Below are 25,187 nucleotides of genomic sequence, written 5' to 3'. Positions count from 1 at the left end.
GAATGTGTGCGACGTTCGAGGGACGAGAAGTCAGGACGGAAGCTTGCTCGAGGAGAAGGCCGGAAGTTGGGTTTAGGTGAGCCCTATTCCGGATAGCTGAGATCACTCAAGCGAGTGGAGTCGGAGCAGAAGACCCAGACCGAGGCGAGCTAAACCGGAGCAGAGGTCACGGATGAAAAAAGTCAACCGGAGTTGACTTTATGGGTCCGGGCACCCGAACCCAAATTTAATCCAGATCACGATCAAACCATGATCCATGCATAGGGGATAAAATTTTATCCCCCCCGGGCGCCCGGAATCCGTCGGGGCGCCTCGACCAAGGTTATAAATATAACCTTGGTCCAGAAGCTTGAATCATCTCTTGAATCAACTCTATATTCAACTTCTAAGCAATTGTTTGAGCTTCAAGTGTGTAAAAGGCTTCTCCTCCTTCATAGAAGGAGACTTTTTTAGTGTACTTTTTCAACCGCCTTGGATTAACAACCTTCTTGGTTGTAACCAAGTCAACTACTGAGTCTTCCTACTTTTCTTTATTGTATTTTCTTAGTATTATTGTTGCTATAACTTTTGAGTTGAAAAGTTAGAGGAGGGTATCTTTGATTTGCAGGCAATTCACCCCTCCCCTCTTGCCGGCCCGCTGCACCAATAGGATGCATTGACCAAAAAGTTTGAGACCATGGGGAACAACACAACTAATGCAATTGTATGTGTGTGAGAGACTTGCGAAGGTTCAGACCACACTCAAGAAATTTGCCCCTAGGGCCAATATCTAAACAAATAAATCAACTTGAGTAATGCGATACAATAGTCAGTTACAACCAAAGGCAGAACAATCCATACTCCAACACACACAACCATGGGTGGAGGAATCATCCGAATTTTTCTTACCAAGGCAATCAAGACCAAGGAACCTCTACAGGGGCAAAGCCAAGCTACCAACCTGAGAAACAAACCTATCAATAACAGCAGCCTTCACAAGGCTACCAGTTGTCCAGGATAGAAAAGATACTTGAGGAAGTTCTTGCTGAGCAAAAGGAAATGAAAAATGATCTCAAGCAATTGAATCAAAAAATGAAAAACTCTGAGAAGCACCAAAAGATGCAAGATAGCCAAATTGCTCAGATAGCTCAGTCCTTTTCAAGAGCACTAGGAGCATTGCCAAGAAAGCCTGATATAAACCCAGTGAAACATTACAACCTCATTGAGCTAAGGAGCGGACGAACTTTGGGAGATCCCCAAATGATTGCTCAGAAAGGATTTGACTCAAAGGAAGAGCCCTCTCCTTTCACACCGAATTTGGTCCAAGCCAAAATCAAAGAAGATATCACCAAGAAGGGTGAAGGGACTCTTCTATTTTCACCACAAAGTCAAAGAATTCCTTTCCCCCAAAGGCTAATAACGACCCAAAAAGACGAGGAGTTCCACAAGTTCTTAAAAAAGGTTAAGGAGATTTGTATTGAGGTACCTCTTATAGACGCCCTTCACCAAATGCCAAAGTTTGCCAAATTTCTGAAGGGAATTCTATCCAATAGAACACAGAAGGGTGATTTCAAGACCTTAGCATTGACAAGAAAATGCAGCGCACTGCTTACGACAATTATTCCCCTCAAACTCCAGACTCGAAGGAATTTTTATATACCTTGCAAATTAGGATTATAATTTATAAATAAGGTTTTTTGTGATTTGGGAGTGAGTGTTAGCCTTATTCCATATTCTATTTGTAACAAGTTAGGCCTCATAAACATTAAACTAACTACTATGATACTGCAATTAGCTGACCATTCATGCAGATACCCTATGGGGATAGTAGAAGACGTGCCAATGGAGGTGGGTGGATGCATCATACCTATAGACTTTGTTGTTTTAGACATGGAGGAGGATCCCTAGATCCCAATCATCCTTGGAAGATCATTCCTTGCGACTACTGGAGCCATCATTGATGTGAAGAACATTAAGTTATCCATGAAGAATGGTAAAGAAAGACTAGAATTGAAACATCCCTAAACTTAGGCAAATTATTTTTTTTTAACGACCAGCGTACAAAAGACATTGAACAAATCCATCTCAGTGAAATACTATACTCCTCATAAAGAAAACATCACTATCCAAAAATACAAAAACAATTGAAACACCCGTGTGACCATGTACACCAGTAACAACTTTATTCCAACAGACCAAAAACTACAGAGCACTCCTGAGCCTTCTGGACGGTACCGTGAATCCATCAGGTCTCCTCGACTACCCCGTTTGCATTCCCTCCAGCCCATCCTAGGATATGTCTCCGTCACCTATAAGTAGGCATCATGAGTCTACAGTCCAGCAATTACATAACGTTACAAGGATATGCCATTCATTAACTATAATCATTCAACAGTTCTATAGCAAGATATTAAATCTAATTACATAATAAATTGCAGTTTATAAAGAGAAAGGTTTCTATAATCAACTAAGGTGTATATGTGACACTGTGCTGACCACAGTTTAGAGCCAGTGTATCAGTCCATACCATGACCCTAGAGGTACCTCCTAGGTGAAAGTGCAGTCATAGGGCCGAAGCCCACATGAGTTACAGTATCTGTCATAGCATACAATTCTAATCATTTTTGGAAGGGTCCTCCCTGGAGCTCATCCCGGGGCACCCAACTCGTACTGTCACCACATATGTTCATATACATCCAGTTAACCTCCTAATCCCTTTTATTGTATATAAATACCATTAGCTTCATGATCTAAGAGAGTAAGAAAGCAACAGATAATTTCAAGCTATAAAAGAACTGAACTCCCGTAATAAAGGCTAACATAGCATGGTAATTAACACTAACAAAATTACTACTATAAAGAACCAACAATTCGAAGATGGAAGCTAACATAACATGGCACTTAGCATTAACGAAAATTTCGACTGTACAGAACTAAAATTTACAGGTGGAAGCTAACATATCATGGTAACTAACATAAATGAAAATCCTAATGTAATGGACTACAAATCAAAGGTGTAAGCTGATCAAATCATGGCAATTGATATCAACCGAAATTCCAAAAATAGCCAAACTGTAGCATTTCATTTTGATACCAAAAAGGAGTAAAGATTGCGAAATAACTTTCCAATAGTAACCAAAAGCTACCTTAACATGGCAATTAGTATCAACAGAATTTCCTACTGTAATGAACTAATAATACAAAGGTGGATGCTAACATAACATTTCATTTAATACTAAAGAATCTCTTACTGCAACTAAATTTGGATGGTAAAGCTAATACAACTTAGTAATGGATACTAAAATAAATCCCTACTGTACAGAATCTAATCCAAAAGTAGACACTAATATAACCTTGCCATTGCTACTAGAAGGAATTAAAGGTGAGGTTGCTAATTCTATCAGTACCAGAAATAAAAACTACATAACATTCCTATTAATACTACAGAAATGTAGTTGGAGCAATTCACTAAGATTGATACAAAAGAAACATAGATGAAGCAAATAACAACTAGTACTACCATCATGGAATCCATTCTTTCCGCACATCTTACCTCATTCATCTAAGTGCACCCTGCTGTATACTATAGAAACCGGAAAGAACAATTCCAACAGCAATAGAAAATAATCAAACACTAGCCAATCTATACAAATCACAATCCCTAGCTTGTATACCACAAACCATCATTCCACAATTAGCAACCAGAATCGAGAACATCAACAACAAATGGCCACCCAAATTCTCACAAACTGATTCCAGATCTGTAGAACACAGTAGGGCTAAAGCATCAAGATAATTTAGTTAAACCCAAAACTGATCAAGAACTCCGATCCTAAGAAAGATCCGAAGACAGAAAGAAAAGATCCCAAATCGAGGAAGAAATACCTAACTATCGTCACAAAAACCCAACTCAATCCTGTGAATCCCAGAGGAGCAAACATCCCTGCGAACATTTCCGGAATCCACCATAGAAATCCAAGAGAAAACGAGCGGAATCACAGGAACCTATCGACATGAACAAAACATCCCAAATCCTCAAATCACAGTTCAATAAAACCCATCAACCTCATAACATTCAAACTAAATAATCCTCTTCTACCGCTTAACCTCACTATACGAATCTCATACCCAAGTAACAGGAATGTACTTGCCTTTCTCCTTCGTTGTCGCTGCCGAGCTTCACCGTGCGAAGCTTGGTCGGAACTCAGACGCGATGGATTGTTGCTCCGGTGCTCTGGCGAAGACGATGAGGTGGAGGCAGCGTTTTCCCCCGAGAGCAGCGAGTGAGGTAGGTAACAACTCGGCACAGTGACCTAAGTTGGGTTTTTATATGCTTGGCTTAATTTAACTCCTTAAATTAATTGCCATTAATCCCTTCCTTACTTAATTAAAGTACCTCCTCATGTTTTCATTAAATTTCATATTTCTATTCTATTTTGTTGTACCCGTTTATTTTAAAATTCCAATAGAAATTTCTTTAATTTTGGTAGAATATTATCCAAATTAAAACCCCTAACTAGCGCTAGCGTGTTCTTAGAAAATTTTACCAGTAAACCCTTAATTATGCTCGTGGGACGCTACAAGAATTCAATTTATCTGATTCTCCTAATCGTGTCTCTTCTTTTCAGGAAAATATCAGCAAGTCGGATGTTCACAAAATTGAGGAATGTCGTTTCCATGGGAGGCCACCTAAAGCAATCCAGAATTCGACAAGATTGGAGAGATCATCCCCGACTAATTATGACAAGTACATATTCCCTGCACGAGCAAGAATGAAGGAGAAAACTGAAGTATTAACCCTATGAGGGGAACCATCGTGTTTCCATGTGTTTAGTCCATATTAACTGAGATGGGGTCGAGTTAAAGACCTTAAATAAGCGCTTCTTGGGAGGCAACCCTTGCAACCCAAGGGTTTCTGTTTAACTAGTTTTTAATTTATTATTTATTTTCTTAGTTAAATTCATTTGTTTCTAACTCTTTGTTTTCAAGTTGTGCATAGCCTCCACAAGCTGGCCATGACTATTTCATGGGTGTGAAGGCGTCGGAGGAGTCAAAGAGGAGAAAATTCAGCCACTACACAAGTCAAGAGGTCGACCGTGTGACCCTACATGGCCATTTGATGCTGGTAGAAATGGAAATGTCACAGACCGTGTGAACTCACATGGTCGTATGACTTTGGCATAACAGAGAATGGAACTAGTCGTGTCAACTGACACGACTATGCGACGCCACCCGAGAGGAAGAAGACATGGGTCATGTCGATTGACATGGCCGTGTGACCGAGGCCAAGAAGAAAAGGGGAGGGTTCGTGCCAAATGGTACGGTCGTGCGGCGATACCCTCAACTGAGCCTTGCCCTAAAGACACGCCTGTACCACACTCGTGTGTGCTGCCAAACACCTCCACCCACCCAAATTTCCATCTCCTTTTGTTCCAAATCCTTCTTCTCCCTCATCCCTTTACATCAACCTCAAATACCTAGATTTACGATTCCTCTCTTTCAAGATCTAGATCTAGGTCCCTACTTTTCTTCTTCTTCCTCCTCCTATTTCTTCAAGACCCACCTCCACCCACAAAAACTTCCTCAAACTCACCTTGAAAATCATGTCTCACCTCTTGAAAAGGCTCCGATAAGGGAGTGGCGAATCTAGCAGAGGAGATGCATCGGAAGGAGACAAGGGTAAAGGAAAGGCTACTTCATCAAAGGGTAAAGGCAAAAGGGTGGCACGCGATGAAGGTAATGACAACGAATTTCATATTATTTTTAGAAATCAAGAACAAAAATCTAGATATGATTTACTTGTCATTAGAAAAATTATGTGTACGAGATATATGGATCCAACTACTATGGAGATGTTAGGCATTAGAGACGATATAGATTGGATGATTAGTTCTTTTGATTGGAATGACATTATGTACACATGCCTTTCAACATATCCCTGCCAAGTCCTTGAATTTTTAAGCTCAATTGATGTCATATTTTCTTTTGAGGATGATTACATTGGAAAAATAAATTTTAGATTGATGAACAGGGAATTTCAATAGACATTTAGTGGTTTTAACATTTGTTTTGGTTTACCTCCTGGTGGTGCCCATAGATTTTATCCATCTTTTAACTGGAATGGATTTTGGACTTCAATCACCGGATCAACGAACCCTTATAAGCCCTCTAGAGCTAAGGCATCCCGAATGCAAAACCCTGTCTTGAAATACCTTCACCGTGTCATGAGTAAAACAATCTTTGATAGAGGTGATAGTGATGTGGTAGTTAAAAAGGTGGAACTTTATTCTCTTTGGGCTATGCTTAATAAAGTTGATTTTGATTCTAGGTTTCACTTTTTACAAAACCTTTGGAGAGCATGAAAGGCATCTTCGGGGATGATAGTCTTTGGTGGTTTAATCATCCAAATAGTTAGAAATCTGGGTTGTGACCTTGATGGATTGTAAATCGTTCATGGTAATGACAAGATCGATATCGATTCTTGTCTAGCCATGAAGATGATTTGTAGGGATGAGAATGAGTTTGCCTTTCTTAGAAATGATGGTTTTCCATTACCCCTTCCCTATCCCGAGCGCACTTTAGTATGCAACCCCACTAATTGGGTTATCATTGATTTAGTACCCAAGTTTGTCCCCTCTTAGGAGATAATGTACGCCACCAAGGGGCCTCGTCATCTGGACACTCGCAACCATCCGGAACCTACTAGGCACTTTTTTGCCTATGGGGTGAGTCCTTCTGGATTCAACTTTTCTGATTTTTCGTGTCTCTTTAGACTCGCTTCATGAAAAGTACACTACCCAACAATAACTATTGGAGGGCTGATTCAAGTTGTCTAATGACCAATTCAGAGAGGTACAAGATCATTTTCAGTTTACTAGAGATTTCCATAGCCAAGTGACCGGATTTGTGCAAGATTATGAGGTTAACCAGGAGAGAATGAGAAATTTTATGGATGATATGGATATTACTAAACAGCAAGTGGATTTTCTTTTCTAATACCATCAACATATTGCCCATCTCCCTAGTATGCCTCATTTCCCCTCCAGCACACGACGAGGACCCCCTTTTTCCCCTCCCCCACCACCATATTAGTTTCATCGGAACAATGAAAAGTTTAAGTCTGGGGAGGGTGTTGTGTCTGCACAACCTGAGTCATGTCTTTTCATTTTCTTTTCTTTTTAGTTTCTGTAGTTTTAGTTTGTTTTACTTTCACTTTTAGTTTGTTTTCTTTCTAATTGCATTTTTGTTCTGATTTCCAGCTTTCCAGTTTGTTTGTTTTTGAGGCATTATCGAGAGCATCAAACTGACCACTTTATCTGCTGATTTGTCTGATAGTAAAATGACTAGCATGTGTATTTCTTAATTCATGTTATTGCAGAGATAGTAGTACTAGTATGCTTAGTATACTTCTTTTCTCTATCTCTAGTAGTATGAAATGAGTTAAGTATTGTACGGAGATAAATATGAGTTTCGGCCTAACCTTAAGGATCTTACCTTCACTTCACTTAAGCTTGAATAGTGGATGCATTTTGGAATAGTTATGATTCATCCAAATTGTTTAGTACTTTTTTTCCTATGATGATTTTTTATTTATATTTTGGTTACTAGACTACCTCAGATCATGGAAGCTCATTTGAAAAAATCTAAATCCTAAACATTTGCATTTATCTTACTTGTATTTGTGATTAGTTCCACACTTGTATTTAAAAAGAAATTATTTGAATAAGGGATTAAAAAATAGTTGTCATGAGTGGAAACTAACAATTTACCCCTTTGAGATTGAGTTAGGTTATTGGAGAAATAAATGTTATGTTTTTCTTGATTCCGAGTAGTCCTTTGAGATCTTGTGTAATTTAAGAAAAACGAACTAACTGTGTGGCAGATAAGTGTCTATCACTGGAAGCATTAGGAACTCAATTGTATGACGACTTGACTAGGATAGAAAATTGAAACTTGAAAAGTTTAAGTCACTTATTGCACTGAGCACAAAGAATTTATACTTAGGTCATACTTAGGTTACTCCACAATCATGTTTATCAATGAAACTAGTTAATAGAGTTAGGCGAGTGCACTAGGGATTATGAAACACTATAAGGACTCATGAATTTAGATTGTAGCATTTTGCTTGAGGGCAAGCAAAGGTTCATGTATGGGGTGTGATGTGCGTAGATCTTATAATCTTTTATGCATGATTCGATGCATATTCATGTATTTTATTCATGATGGATTTATGCATTCTTACACTCTTTATCATGTTTACAGCATAATTACTCTTCTATTTCAGAGATATGCTCTTTGAGTGCATTTGTGTTGATAGGGATGACATTTGGAGCAAAAGCGGTGATCGTCGACGTACCGGGGAGCAAAGAAGAAGGCTAATCGACACTGGACGTGTGACCCTACACGGTTGTACAACACATCCAGAGGAGAAGGAGAATACCACCGTGTGACCCTACATGGCCGTGTGAAGCATCTCAAGCTAGAGAAGAACACAGCCATGTAGATCTCACACGGTCGTGTCACTTAACCCGTAGCCAAGAAGGAGTTGGTCGTGCGATCCTGCACGGCCGTGGCATGGGCCATATCGCGCTTGTGCCCTACCCTATAAAATGGATTCTAAACTTCTTCTCGGGAAAGGAGGCTGTCGTTCGAAGAAAGATCACTTGGGTGTCATTCCAGGCCATCCCGGACCTTCGTTCGACGATCCGAGGGTGTCTTCATAATCACATCAACTCCAGAAGCAAAGGGTTGGATCCAAGGATCACTTGACTCCATTGGATAAGCATTTCTCTTCCTTCTTTCTCTTAATTTAGAATTAAATGTTATATATCTTGATGTCTTTGGGTTATCCTCTTTCGTCTATGGAGTAGATTCATTGTTCTAGGATTAGGGATTAGTTTTGGTTGAGGGTACGATGTAACAACTCATGTTTATACCTTTACCTATTATGTGATATTGACTTGCTCTTGTATCTATTCTATTTACATGCATGAGAATTGCTCGCATTTTGATTGCCATGTAGATTGAATGTTTGTGTAGGGATTGCAAATCTCGTAGAGAGAGTACTTAAGATCATATACCCGAGGGGTTGTAGTGATAGTGGGGTAACCCATTCATGGACGTCTAGGATATTCCCTTGAAAGGAGAAGCAACTCCCTCATAAGGAAGTAGGAAACTATGCTGAACTTATATTTTTATCTTTATTATTATTAACTAGTCATATATTCTTGTGATTTATGACCGAGGTGCCCTCGTGACAAGGGCTAATCATTATAGACTTTCACAGGGATCATCTTTATTCAATAATTAGAGATAATAACTCTAACTTCCTATAAGGGCATGTTAACTGAAGATAGTAAAATGGTAGATCATGATACATTAGTACACACCACAATGAAACCGAACTCCTAGAATACTCCCCAAACTGAGATAAACAACTTTACCTCTAGTTCTTTCATCTTCCTTCTAGGTGTTGTCTTTCCTTCTAAATAGATAACTTCAGATCATTGATAGTTTAGCTAATTCTACGTGAGCGATAACTAGTGCTTATAACGAGTCCCTATGGGTTCGATATCTTTTGTATTATTGACGACGTAACTTTGTAGTTGTGGTACGTAACAATTGATCAATGAGGCATAAATCGTATCATCCTCTTATCAATCTTTGTGTTTCTTGATCTCTAAGTAGACACACTCAAAACAAATAAGCTCAATATCTTATATTGACTCATTTGAGCATGGTCATACATTCTTGTGTCCTACTAATCAAAGGACCCATAGATATCACTTCCGTCATATGGAAGGGATAGATCTCATCTACATCACTCACATTCTTCTGCATAACTCATTGCATACTCAGTGATCGACTTTATAGTCCACCCTGTTCTAGGTGACGTTTGACGATACCAAAGTAAACAACTCCTTATGTAGGGAACCGTAGTGACTTCAGGTCTAAAGACTATTCATACCAATAGTCACATAAGAATGTTTATGACACTCATATAATGATCCGTGAAACATTCTCATAGTGGGTCATTCAGTATATATTCTCTAATATATACTCATGTGTCAACCTGATATCTCATATCCATGACTAGTCATGTGAGATTAAGTCATCCGTTGACCTACATGCTAGTCTCAACGCATTAATATTGTCCTTGCATATTAATGCTTGACCAGGAATAGTTAAGAGTAGTGTTCTATGTATATCTATAATATCTCACTATCAATTCAACCAATTGATATGTTGTAGAAAGAACCTCCTACTTTAGGACATTCTTATACTACTTATGCATTCGGCACTGAATTAAATTAAATATAATAACTAAATTTGCCTTTATTAATAATAAAATATGATACAAAAGGAGTTTTTTACAATCATCTCATAATTGGTATTAGGGCTAATACTAATAGCCAGATGCATAGGGAGCGGATTGGTCGTACCTTTAGACATGACCACCTCGTGCCTCACCTCTATAAGAGAGGCACTTCATCTCCTCCACAAGGGAGGAAGCTTGGTGGATGGGAGGAGACCATCTAGGTCAAATTCTTGCATCTGGAGGCGTCATCTGGGCGATCCGAGGTCGTTCTACTCCTCCATCCTCGTCAGCACGCCAAGATCTGCATCTAATGGCTTCACTCAACATCAAAGGATAAGATTTCCTCCTCCTTCTCTTGGATTTCTATTATTATGAGTCTTTGGATTGCATTACTAGCTATTATAGAGTAAATTAAAACTGTTCTAGGATGTATGAAGTAATTGTAATGAGTGGATGTTGTAAACTCTATTGAATTGTCAATTCCCTTATTTGATGAAGCTTATATGAATATGTTTTGTTCGATAAATTGCTTGTAAGGAGACTCTTTTGTATGGACATGAATTTATCTATCTAGATTGCATTTCTGTATGTGTAGATCTCATTTCTGTAATAAATATATTACTGTGTCTAAATCTGAGCATGAACCTGAATTTTCATCGAGTGGATGCATGAATTATTGACTTTTTTGAGTGTCCATTCCGATATAGCTCAGCATGACATTAAGATACTTGTTTAACATTGAGTATCTAAGGTAAATATTCTTTTATATGGAAGGTAATCTCCTAAGGGAGAATAATTCTATGTATGGATAAATCTATCACTAGACCTCATGGGATTTCCCTAATCATATGATATGCAAGTGACCTACGTAATCTAAAAATGTAAACTCGAGGGAGACCTTGTGACAGGAGGTACTCTACTAAAAACCTGAACTCTCCATATTACTTCTTCACTTGATAGTATACTTAATTACTAGCAGGGGAAGTACTCCAATACACTGTCGCGGGGTGATATTCGGTAGTAATTTAGAGTGCCCTGCAATCATATAAGTAGAGAACTAGGGAAAGACAAATTTATGGCACAACATTCACCATTATAATGAAACCAACGGCCTAGAACATTCACTGAACTAAGGACTTCCTCAATTTACTTTCTTTTACTTTCACATTTTAGTTGAAAATATCAAAATAAACACTTATTGATTTTGTCTATCTAATTCAAAGTGTAAAACCAACTAGTATTTAATCTTTAGTTCTCGTGGGATCGACTTATAAATTTAATTACTTGACGACGACCATGTGCTTGCAATTTTTGCACATCAAGCTTTTGGCGCAGTTGCCGGAGATTGAGTGTTTTAAATCTAGTTATTTGCATTAGAGTTTATCTAAACAATTCTTTAATTCTTTATTATTTATTTGTTACCCTTTATTCTTGCACCTTCATTCTTTATCCCTTATTATTCCATTCATTATTCTTTATGCATTATTTCTCATCTTTACATGACATTTCCTTTTCTGCATTTTATTTTCTTTCCTGCATTTTCTTTCTTATTAGTTTCCTTAATTTTGTTACTTCATGTTTATCTATTTCTAACGCATTCTCTTTCAGATAGACATGGACTCCTTGAAGGCGAAGCAGTTTGCCCTAATTCATAGGTTCAATAAAAATGTAAACGTAAATTCTTATATTATTTTTTGTGATATTTGATTTGCAACAGGTCATGTGGAAAATACTTGTCCATCACTATTCGACCCTTCCTTGTGGGTTTCGCTCACCAATTACAATCAGTGGTCAGAGCAAGGTTATTGTGAGGCTTGAATAATAACAGGTCATTCCATTTCAACTTGTTTAAGAATAAATAATATGGTGAAATCATTGGAAGAACTTAAAAGAAAGTTCAATGAAGTTGCATATTGATGTGCGTAGATTATATACACTTGTATGCATGTCTTGACGCACATCTACATGTATTTCATTAGCATAATCTATGTTTATTGCACCCTATTTCATTGTAATGTCATAATTTCATTATATTCTGTTCGGAGATTTGCTCTTTGCTTGTTTTGATTGATAGGACGTAATTTGGAGTAAAAATGGAGCTTAAATGAAGTCTAGAGCATCCAGAGTATCACGAGCATGCAAAAACTAAGTCCTTGCAGGTTTTGGCCATGTGGAGACCATATGGCCATGTGGAGGCCATGTGGGGGGGCGTGTTGAGGCCGTGTGAATGTCACACAGCCGTGTTAAGGCTGTGTGAAATTTTCAGCACTGCAAACCAAAAGTAAAAATTACCATAACCTTGTGCTTGGTTAGAGTTTTTGGCTGTTCTTTATACCAATTTGTAGATAACTTCAAGATCTACAACTTTGATGAAGACTTCAACCAGAGAAAACCCCATATTGATGGTGTAAAAGATGCTGCAATGAAACATAACCATTTAGAGCTATGACAAGGGCCATGACAAGGGGTGTGCAAGGGCCATGCAAGGGGTGTGTGAGAACCACATGCCCATGACATAGACGTGTCACATTTGCAGAGCCAAAGCAGTACATGGCCGTGTCCTAGACACGACCATGCAAGCCTACCAGAGCCAAAGCAGTACATGGTCGTGTAGATTTACACGGCCGTACAATTTTCCCAGAAGCTAAACAAGGCCTGGTCGTATCCCAAACACGACCGTGCATGAGTTCTAGAATCAGAGGCAGCACAGGCCGTGTAGATCTATACGGCCGTGCAAGGAGGGCAGTGGCAGAGCATGTCACAACCGTGTGCATCAAATGGCCGTGTGAGAGGGGCAGTGAAGGGAATGATCTAGGTCGTGTCTCACACACGGCCTAGTCTCGGGGCCATGTGGCGCCCAAAATTTCTGCTCTATATAAGAGTTTCTTTCACCATTTGAAGAGGGGGTTCTCCCTCTTGGGAGAGGATGAGATTTGGGCGATTCCTCACCTTCTTGGAGGGATTTTCCGATGATCTAAGGGCAGATCTTCAACGAATCGACTTCGGGAACAAGGATTGGATCCTAACACCATTCTTTATCATAGATAAGCTTTTCTTCCCTTTCTCTTCTTGGATTTTGGGATCAAGATGCTTGTAATCTTCTTGTCTTTGGGTTTCTTTTCCTGGTCTATGGATTAGATCTCTTTGTTATAGGATGGAGGAAGTATTTGTAATGTGATTTGATGTAAACTCTTGTGGATTTGCCAATTTCCTATTTCTATGATGTTATCTTGTTTGTATCTATTTGGTCTTATGTGGATTGATGTGATTGGACTTAATTATCATACTTGATTGAATGTTTGAGTGTCTTGTGGATCTTGTAGAGGTAATCCCTCATTCGATTATCCGAGGGACGTACGTGACAGACAAGCCCGTGTAAGGACGATTGAGGGAAAATCTTGAAGAGAAAATAAAGACATTCAAGGGGGTAGGATAAATTGTATGCATTAATCTTTTATATCTTAATATGGGTTGAGAAGTAATGCATTCCTATGTTAATTATCCGAGTGGCACACGTGACAGGAAAGCCCATGTAAGGACATCATAGGAATCATTCCTAATTGATCATATTTAGATATAGATTTTAGTCCTAAGCCGATTGTCTATTGCAAGAGAGAATCAGCAACCTTCTACAAATGATGGGCAATTGAGAAATAAGATTTGGTAGATCATTTACATTGAATAACATTACAAAGAAACTAAAACTCCTAGAACATCCTTTATCATAGCCCTTATCCCTGTTTTTATGCTTTTACTTCTAGGTTTTACTTTCTATAGTTGCACCTAGCTTTTATAAATCAATTGATTAGTTGTTTAGCATTTCGTGTTGAGATATCTTTAGTGGTTATAACCAGTCCCTGTGGATACGATATCTTTCTTTATTACTGACGACGTATCTGTACACTTACGGAATGTTAATAAGTTTTTGGCGTCGTTACCATGGACTGTGCTTATAACATTAGAGATTATCAGTTGAGTTAGACTAAACATTACTTTTCTTTTCATTAGCATAGTTATAACTAATCTTTAGAATTCTATTTTCATAATTTTTGCATATCTTCCTATTTCAACTTGTTATTGTAACTAATCGTTAACAAGGTTATTATGAAGCTTGTATAGTAACAGGTCATTCCATTTCAACTTGTTTAAGAATAAATAATATGGTGAAATCATTGGAAGAACTTAAAAGAAAGTTCAATGAAGTTGTCTATTCAAATTCACATTATCAAATATTCAGCCGGAGGAAATCCCAAAATTTTTTCGAAGATACTCAACAAGAAGGAAGATAGAATTATTTTGGTCCGAAAATGGAAGTTCAACCTTCATCTCAAGAAGATAGATTAGAAAAAATGGTGGAAGAAATTTTAGCCAGTCAAACTCAAATGCTCATGGATATTAAGCAAATGATTAAGAGCGATAATGTAGACTCATCTTACACTGAAATGCCAACTCTACTCTCAACTTAGGAGGACCCTCGGATGAGCATTATACATGAAGATGAGCTTGAGAAACATGATATAGAAGCTTCTTCCCACATCTTGGAAGATAGGTTATGGGAAATGTGGGAAAACTTTAAAGCCTCCCAAGCTCAATCAGATGAGATGAATGATGATAATGTAAATGAGCTTGGGGCAAATGAAATAGAGAATCTGACAGAGGAGAGCACTGCTCTAATTCAAATATCTCCTGTTGTCAATAATCAAGAGGAGCCTTTCATTTGTCCTACTATTAATGAAGTTGTAGAAGGAAGTATAGGGATAATGCTCCAAGCATCAATTCCTTGGTTCACACAATAATTTGATTTTATAGATGATGTAGGATCAGATATGAATAATGAAGATAATGTAGGGACTTATGCATTGGATATAAAGCCCCAAGAATCATTTCTATCAGTAACACCCATGCTCAATGATTTAATTTTTCCTATAATTGGCAGTAGTATGCTTTTATTTAATATATTTAATGCTACTAACCAATTCTTTGTTAAGCATGTTGGCTACAGGGAACATGTTGCAAAGGATTCACATAGTCGATTTCATGATGAACCTTTGAAGGAAGGCATATGAGTTAAGGAGAATTTTAGAACGTTATGCAGGAAGGTTCTAAAATATCTGACGCCGCCAAGGTTAAGATTTAAGCTTAGTGGCTATGATAAGAGGTTGAGCTTAGGACCTAAAGAAAGCCCTTCTTGGGAGGCAACTCAAGTTTTTTTCTTGTTATTATTTCATTTTATTTTCTTTTCTCTTTTTTTAACCCAACCCCTTAGTTTTTCTTGTCCATACTTCTTTTTTAAGATACATTGTTTAGGAGACTTGAGGATAATGGAGTAATTTAAGAATTTGATTGACCCATTAACATGGCACATCTCACTTGGTATCTCCTTTAACCTTAACTCTCTTTTATATTTGATTTTGTTTTCATTGGGACAATGAAAAGTTTAAGTCTTGGGGATGCATACTTAGATGTATATATGTTGGGTTGGGTTATAGTTTAGATTTTGATAATAAATTGTTGCACTTTGTTTTCTTATATTAGTTTTCTCTCAAGTTTTGAGGTATTTTAAGTTACACTATCCACACTATTACTGTTGATTTGTCTGAGAGTAAATTTCTAGCATGATCATTATCTAAAGGTCATGAGTTACACTTTATATTTAGTGATTTATTTTTTCTATCTCTATTAAAACAAAATGAACATGGCATTTCTTTGATAACAAAAATTTTCGCACATTTATTGTTTAGATTCATGTTGTTAGGGTACTAATGCTAGTAAGTTTGGTGATCTACTTTTCTCTATCTTTAATAGTAGAACATGAGCATCGTATTTCATTGAGAGGATTTGATTCTAGTCTAGCTTAAGGATCTCTTTACACTTTGCCTTATTTTAATAGTTGAAAGTTCTGAAAATAGTCATTATTCATTAGACTAGATGAGTACTTGAATTTCCATGATGATTTCTTAACTACATCTTGGTCACTAGATTGATGCTCAAATCATTAAAGCTCATTTAAAAAAATAGAAATCCCATCAGTTGCATCTTTACAAATGTGCAATTAAAAAAAATTTGAGAAGCAAATGATGAAATAAGGGATTGGAAATTTGTTATCATGAGTGGAAACTAGTTGTTTACCCCTTTAAGACCGAGTTAGGTTACTGGAGAAACAAACACTAGATTTCTCTTGATATCGAGCACATTCTTTAGACTTTGGGTAGTGTTAGGAAAGATGAATCAAGCAGTGTTTATTGTTGGGAATAATAGGAAAAGACGGTTCAATGATGACTTGACTAGGATTAGGAATTGATACTTGAGAAATTTTGGTCATGATTTGCACTGAGTATGGAGAACTTATTCTTAGGCTAAGTTAAATACATCTATGATCATTCTCATTATTGAAATTATTTGATAGAGTTGAATTGATTCACCAAGGATTATTACGCACTTACTCCTACCCATGCTTCTAGACTGCAGAATTTTGTTTGATAACAATTGAATGCTTTCTTGTAGATCAATCTTGATTATGCTCATTAGCTTCACTAGTTTGAAGGAACTGAATAGAATCACTAGGGATACATATTATTAGCTCATGAATTTAGATTGTAAAGTTTGCTTGAGGATAAGCAAAGGTTTAAGTCCGGGGTGGGATGCACGTAGATTATATATGCTATTTTGCACTATTTGATGCACATTTACTTATATTTCATATTTATGATTTATGTGTTTTGCACCTCTTTTCTATTATATTTCACCATAATTATTACTTTGCATTCAAAGATCTACTCGATGTTTGTTTTCACTTTCAAAAGCAAGTTAGAGTGGAAAGGGACTCTAAAGATGCAAACGAAGATCATTTGACGAAGATCATGACCTAGTCTTGCCAACCTCGTGGAGTGAAGTGCAGGCAACAACCATTCCATAGACAAATTGGGTCTATCCATGCCTTGAGGCATGACCAAGGAAGCATCAAGGAGTAGGTCGTGCCAAATGGCACAACCAAGGGAAGAAATCAGAGCAGAACTGGCTCTGGCCATGTCAAATGGCATGGCCAAGAGCCAGTCCGTGCCCATTTCCAGAGGTGAATTGACATTGGTCATGCCTAGAGGCACGACCATGCCTCCAAATCCCAATTTTGAAGATCAGGTCATGCTAAATGGCACGACCCTGAAAGCTAAAATAGAGCAGTCTCTACTCTAGCCGTGCCAAAAGGCACGACCAAGAAGCCAGAGACAACTTTGGCCTTGTCAAATGGCATGACCAAGCTATCTTTCTAGAGCCAATTTAGCTCTGGCCATGCCAGAAGGCACTGGCAGATGCCCAAGGAGCAGACTGGTCATGCCTTTAAACACGACCACCTCGTGCTGCACCTATTTTAGAAGGGCACTTCATCTCCTCCACAAGGGAGGAAGCTTGGTGGATGGGAGGAGACCATCTAGGTTAAATTCTTGCATCCAGAGGCATCATCTGGGTAATCTGAGGGCGTTCTAATGTTCCATCCTCGTCAGCACGCCAATATCTGCATCCAAAGGCTTCACTAGACATCAAAGGATAATATTTCCTCCTCCTTCTCTTGGATTTCTATTATTATAAGTCTTTGGATTGCATTTCTAGCTATTATGGAGTAGATTAAAACTGTTCTAGGATGTAGGAAGTAATTGTAATGAGTGGATATTGTAAACTCTATTAAATTTCCAATTCCCTTGTTTGATGAAGCTTATATGCATATGTTCTATTCGATGAATTGCTTGTAAGAAGACTCTTTTTTATGGATATGAATTTATCTATCTGGATTGCATTTCTGTATGTGTAGATCTCATTTCTGTAATAAATACATTGCTATGTGTCTAAATCTGAGCATGAACCTAAATTTTCATTGAGTAGATGCATGAATTGTTGTCTCTTTTGAGTGTGCATTCCGATATAGCTCGGCATGACCTTAAGATACTTGTTTAACATTGAGTATCTAAGGTAACTATCCTGCTATATGAAATGTAACCTCCAAAGGGAGAACAATTCTATGTATGGATAAATCTATCATTAGACCTCATGGGCTTTCCCTAATCATATGCTATGCAAGTGACCTACATAATCTAGAGATGTAAACTTGGGAGAGATTTTGTGACAGGAGGTATTCTACTGAAAACCTGGATTCTCTAGATTACTTCTTCACTTGATAGAATACTTGCTTGCTGGCAGGGGAAGTACTCCGATATACTATCACGGGGTAGTATTCGGTAGTAATTTAGATTGTCCTGCGAGAACTAGAGAAGGGCAAATTCTTAGCACAACATTCAGCATTACAATGAAACCAACAACCTAGAACATTCACAGAACTAAGGACTTCCTCAATCTACCTTCTTTTTCTTTCACATTTTAGTTAAAAATCTCAAAACAAATACTTATCGATTTTTTCTATCTAAATTTGAAGTGTACGTAAAACCAACTAGTATTTAATCTTCAGTCCTCGTGCGATCGACTTATAAATTTTATTACTTGACGATGACTGTGCACTTGGGATTTTTGCACATCATCAAGTTGACAGGGTCGATGCATTCAAGGGACGAGAAGCTATGGAAGAGTACACCGATAGAGTGAGAAGAACGCGCCAGCACTTCCGAGGGGTGAGAAGTCAGACTAGAAGACTACTTGAAGACAAGACCGAATTTGGATTCTAGTGAACTCAACTCTGGATGGTTAGAGAATCATCTAAGCAACCGGAGCCAAAGTCGGACAAAGGGAACACTGAGTTGACCTTGTCCAGGCACCTAGACCAAGCCTAGGTGCCCAGACTCTAGGCACTCGGAGTGGATCCGGGTGCCCAGACCCCCTGGCACCGCAGGGGTGCCATTGTTGTGGATGAAGTCGTACGTCCACATCGGCAACATTCCAAGCACCCGGGCGAGGATAAAGTTTTAGACTGTTGTGTAGCCATTGAGAGCAGATAAGATGCACTGCTAGGCATGCTTGAACCGGGTCCAAGCGCTTGAAGTCGGCACGTTAGCAAACGACTATTTTTGACTGGTTGTATATAAATAGAGCCTCGATCTTTTTCATTTAGAGCAAGAATTTCTGTACTTTCATTTCCACACTCTGTACTTTCTTCTCTATTCTTCAATGCGTATACGAGGCTTTTCCTCCTCTAGGGATTCGCTCGTAGAAGGAGATAGTAGTGAGCTTTTATTTTCTTAGAGTACTAATCTTCTGATTGCAAACCAAATAAACTCGATTGTCTCGTACTTTCTTTTTATTTCATTCTAATTTCATTAAGTTCTTGTCTAACTTAAGTTGAAAGTTTTTAAGAGGGGTATTTTTATAATTTCAGGCAATTCACACCCCCCTTCTTGTCGACTACAGGGACCAACAGAATGCAAAAACAATGATGTCATGACATATGATAGGACACACAATCATAACAATTTTAGCATAAAAAAAATATCTAGATTTTCTATCTAAGTATCATTAACTAATAACTAAATTTAAAAATAAGCCTAAGTTTGTCCTTTTCTCCCTAAGAAATTTATCAAAATTTTGACTTGATATTTCTTTGACTTCTATCCTAATAGTGCCAATTTAATCATCAATTTCTCAAATTTATTAGCATAATTTACTCTTCAAGAGTAAAGCTTAAACCCTTCAATTTCAAGGTGTCATAATACCTTAAAAATGTCCTAAAGTGCCAACTTTGTCACGGTTGGGTTAACTACTCTTCCATTAGAATTAACACACTCTAAACCCATATAGGGTATAGAGAGCACACTCTTAGGAATTCAAAGCCTATTAGTGATCCTTAGGTGTTCTAGGTATTCATTAGGTATAACTTCCCTTGATACCTTTCTAATGACTTTCTTAGGCTTCTTAAAAGTCGGGACACATTAGTCTCCTTAAGGTCAACTCTAGAGATAACTTCCCTTGTAACCTTGACCTGAATCTTAGACCTAGGATTAGTTTCATAACTATACGGAGAACTATGATAAGAGAACACTTTTTCCTTGGACTTAGACTTGTACCATAAACCCTTCTTTCCCTTGGATGGCTCTAGCTTTTCTAAACCTAGGTTTTGTTCTTTTGACCCTTTAAGCAAATTTTCCATTCTATTAAGAGATTTTTCTAATTTCTAAAGTTTTGACTTCAAAACTTGATTTTTTATCTTTAAATCCTTAAATTTGGATTTTCTATTATTTCCTTGGATATTCTTATTTTTAGGCACATATCTAATTTGTTTTGGTTTCTTGCCTAAACTATTTTCTACCTTCCTATCCTTGGATAGGTAGTCCTGGCATGAAAAGATTTATAGTTTTTTTTAGATTTTTCATGCTTCCTATTTTCATGATAAATCACATTAAAATGATAGAAATTATTCCTAGCATACTTTTATCATTATTTAAACAATATTATTACCTAATGGTACCTTAGTTTTGCCCTTGGAAGCTCCCCCTTGGACATTGGTTCTAATAATATTCCTTTTGATTGCAAGAAAAGCACATAATATGCTCCTTGCCTTTTCGTATTTGGCTTCTCAATTACCTTAGATACCACTTGGGTCTTCTTCTTAGTCAATTTTAGATACTTACTCTTGTAGAATATATTTTTCCTACTCAAAGCATATGATATGATTTTTATTTTTATAAATTAAAATTGTTTTACCTTTTCTTGTAGGGGTGACACGTGATCTTTCTTCATTTAACCCAGAAGTAAAGGTTTCTTTTTGATTCGGTGTCAATGAATTACGTTTCCCCTCAATCCATGAGATGGATACTTCTTCAATTTCCTCCTCAGATGTTGAATGCTTATCAACCTCCAAATCCTCATGCCCGTGAAATAAAGAGTCTCCCTCTTTACCTTTGTCATTGCTTCCTTTGTCATTGCTTTTCGTTGAGGATGAGTCTTCATGAAACTTTGTCAATTTGCTCCATAGCTCCTTGACATATTAAAATTCTCCAATTTGTACAATCTGGTGGTTGGCAATAAATTAACTAATAATTTGGCTACCTTGTCATTTGACTCACACCTCTTGATTTGCTCCTCGCTCCATTTCTTCTTCTTAAGGAGCTTTCTGTTTCCATCAATTGGATTTTAAAATTTCTCTATTAGAGGAAACCATTGCTCTACCTCCATCATAAAGAAATTTTCAACCTTTGATTTCTAAAGATTAAAACTCTTAATTTCATAGGGTCGAGGTACTCGGAATCTTATCTCAATCCATCTTGGAAATCCATTTGAAATTGAGCTCCTTGATGATGAATCTTTGACCATTGAAATTAGGGCTTCACTTCAAAACTTCTTCTTCTTTCTCTAGCTCATTGCTCTTTAGGTAATTAGTCTAAGAAGAGCAATCTGAATCTGATACCACTTGTTAGGACACTTTGGGAGCTAGAGGAGGGGGGGGGGGAGAGAGAGAGAGAGGGATGAATAGCTTCTTTCGTTTCGTCGATGATGATTTGCAGTGGATACTTGAAGCAAAGACTCCACAATGCTAACACCTTCGATTTTACTTGGTATTCACCTCCTTGATGTGACTAATCTAAGGATCCACTTCTCACACTCACAACTCCAATATGAATACCTCCTTCCTGGAGGTAGAGAAGTCTTGTACAAGCTGACAACAAGAACCATAAACTAGGTTACACAAGAAATAGAAAATGATTACAACTATGAACCTTGTTCTGCTTGCTCTCTTGTAGATTTGGTTGGCCTCTTGTTGACTCAGAAATATAGTAGCACTTCACTCTAAATCATCCAAGAACCTGTGACAAAGAAATGTATGAGTGTTGCCTTCAAACCTTCACGAAAACCATTTTCTATGGTTCACTTGACGACTCCCAATCGATTCATCTATTTCCTAATCGATTGTCACATCATCCAACTATTCGTGCACTTATAGAATGACTCTTTTTCGAACCCTAATAGTTTAGTGAGTCATCCCAATCAATTCAAAAATCCTTAATCAATTATCCAATCGATTCCAAAACTCTCTATTCTCTTGCGAAAGGTCTTAATCAATTAAGAAGTCTTAATCGATTGCCTCAATCAATTTCTTCTCCTTGTGATAAAATATTGCCTAATCGATTGATCCAATCAATTAGCAATGAATCGATTGTTCCAATTGATTCACCCCTTGTTTGTACTCTCGGAACAATTGCACCTTAATCAATTTGGCATCCAACCTAATCGAATTGATTGCCCTAATAGATTAGGCTTATCTTAATCGATTACCAACCCTGACTCACTATATCAGAGTCTAAGGTTTTTCTTACCCAACATTAGATCAACCAAGACCTGTTGAGACTTCCCCATCAAATGTTCGGTTAAAACCTTTGACCCACTTGAACTTTGCTAACTTCTCGTTGAACTTCCAATCACCAAGTGTGGTCCTCCTTGACCCACTTAAAATTTTCTCTTGCCAATGTGTGGTTCTTGTTGACCCACTTGGACTTTCCTTTGCCTAACCATAGTTAGGTCTTTCCACTTGCTAACGTGTAGTCTTCTCTAACCCACTTAGATTTTTCTTTGCTAACGTGTGGTTCTCTTTGACCAACTTAGACTTTCCTTTGCCTAACCGTAGCAAGGATATTCCCTTGCTAATGTACGGTCCTCTTTGGTTCACTTGAACTTTTTTTTATCAATGTGTTGTCTGTTGGGGCAATTTCCCTAGGTCAAGTTTGACTAGTTTGACTAAGCTTGAGTTGAGTCAAGTTTGAGTCGGGATTTGAGTTTTGATGTTTGACAATATAAGGAGATTGTTGGAGCAATCACCTGATTATGGAGATGGTCAAAGGGTTGACCAAGTTGATGAGAAGACAAGTCAAGTAGGTCAAGGTTGACAAGAGACTTGACTAGGAAAGTCCTAACTGGATGTTAGGCATTTGGAAAGCCCTGGTGAGGAGCCAGACAACGGGAAAGTCCTGGTGAGGAGCTAGACAATGGGAAAGTCCTGGTGAGGAGCCAGGCAGTTGGAAAGTCCAAGTGTGATCTTGACAAAGGAGAAAGTCCTGATGAGGAGCCAGGTAATTGGAAAGTCCAAGCATGTGGTCTTGGCAAGGTAAGTCCTGGTATGACTTGCAAGGAAGACCCGACAACTAGGATGAGGCTGAAGGAAGCTCCTGAAGGCAAGGCGTGAAGGATGGGGAGATATCCGAGGGACGCAAGGCTGATGGAGGAGACTAGAAGGCTAGTTCGAGGTTGGTCGGGTGTGGCCAAATGCTAGGCATGGAGACCCAACATGTCACGGTTAACTGGGAGTTGGGTTGGAGACTTTGGACTTGAGATTGAGTCAAGTCCAGGCTGGTCAATCGATTGGGCAATCAATTGAATCAGGGTCCAATCGATCAGTTGATCGATTGGACTGTGTTGCGATTATGGGAAGGCCCAATCGATCGGCCGATCGATTGGGATGTGAAAATGCAAGCACAGAGGCTTTCTCAATCGATCGGGCGATCAATTGGGAGCTGCCAATCGATCGGTCGATCGATTGGGCAACAGAAGCTCTCACGCGGATGCGAGAGCACAGAAAGGTTCTAAATCGATTGGGCGATCAATTCAGAAAGTCCCAATTGATTGGTCGATCGATTGGGACATCATGCAGGTGAGGGACTGCTGCGATGGAGCGGTGCTGACATGGCAATCGATTGGGGATAAATTATATCGATTGGGAGCACTGTTTAAAGCCTGGATGGAGTGTTTTCTTCGTCAGATCTTTACGATTTCTTTCCTGCGAGCTTACAACGATCTTTAGCGACTTTCTCCGATCTTCACTGCCAGTTCTTGAAGGCTCTTGGGAGTGTTCTCTCAAGATTCAAGAGGCAACAACAAGCAACAAGTAAGAAAGAAGAAGTAGTGTTTTCATTTGTATCTTGTACTCTCTTCTTGTTTTTTTGTTTGTGTTGTTATGTGAGTTTGTACGAGGCTTCTCCGCCTCTGGCTGTTACCGAGAATGAGTGTTTCATTAGTGGAGATAGCGTCGTGTGTGGATCCTTGGATTAGTCACCTCATCTTGAGGTGGATACCAAGTAAACCCTAGGTGTTAGCGTTTTGGTTTGTTGTGTCTTTCTTTCCGCTGTATATCATCAAGACGACGCAACCAAAGATAAAGCGATGAGAAGCTATTCACCCCCCTTTAACTGGATATAAAGGTCCCAATAATTGGTATCAGAGCGAGGTCGCTCTTCTACGGACTAACCGCCAAGAGAGCAAGAAGTTAGAGAAAGAAGAAGATGGAGATTGAAGGACCACTCGGATGGGATATCCGAATTCCACCTCCGTACGACAAAGAAGATTTCAACTATTGGAGGACGAGGTTGGAAACTTGGTTCCAAATGGATTGGAATCAATGGGTTGCATTGGAAGATCCATTTGAGCCTCTAAAGGACAAAAAGGGGAAGCGCCTCTGACCTCGACATTGGATCGAGGAACAACGGGAGCAAGCGGAGGCGGATAAGGAGGTAATAAAAATCTTGTTAAATTATTACCTTCTAATATCATTGTGAGTGTAGGTGAATGCACAGTGCATGTGATCTTTGGAAAAAGATAATTGCCTATCATGAAGACCCATCACAATTCCAAGGAGTAGAGGAGTCCAAGGAGAAGGGCTCATTGGTCCAAGATGAGAAGGATCAATCCGATGTTGACATAAGGTCAACATTCAAGGAGAAGAAGGAAAAGGAGGAGAAGGAAGAAGATGAGAGATCTTCTACATCTTCAAGAGAGGAAGAGGTGGAAATATCCACATCCTCAAGAGTTGAAGAGGTGGAAGCACCCACACCCTCAAGATGAGAAGAAGAAGAAGATGATGATGATGCAACCTTTACAATGCAAGATAAATCAAATGGAGGATCAAGTGCCACCCTTACAAGTAAAGGTATAGAAATTTTGATTGTAAATAATAAAAGTCATATCATTT

General features: G+C 38.3%; 1 long non-coding RNA gene across 1 annotated transcript; it reads right to left on the bottom strand.

Annotated features, from left to right (window-relative positions):
- Positions 1 to 2,006: 2,006 nt before the first annotated feature.
- On the bottom strand, positions 2,007 to 4,124 carry LOC122040201. Its single transcript, XR_006128541.1, has 2 exons — positions 3,865 to 4,124; positions 2,007 to 2,288 (listed from the first exon to the last, which is right to left on the bottom strand). It is a non-coding gene; the product is annotated as an uncharacterized LOC122040201 (long non-coding RNA).
- Between the last annotated feature and the right edge of the window lie 21,063 nt (positions 4,125 to 25,187).

Source organism: Zingiber officinale, chromosome 2A (genome assembly GCF_018446385.1).
Source record: "Zingiber officinale cultivar Zhangliang chromosome 2A, Zo_v1.1, whole genome shotgun sequence".
Taxonomy (NCBI): domain Eukaryota; kingdom Viridiplantae; phylum Streptophyta; class Magnoliopsida; order Zingiberales; family Zingiberaceae; genus Zingiber; species Zingiber officinale.
This window is presented reverse-complemented; position numbering and strand designations above follow the sequence as displayed.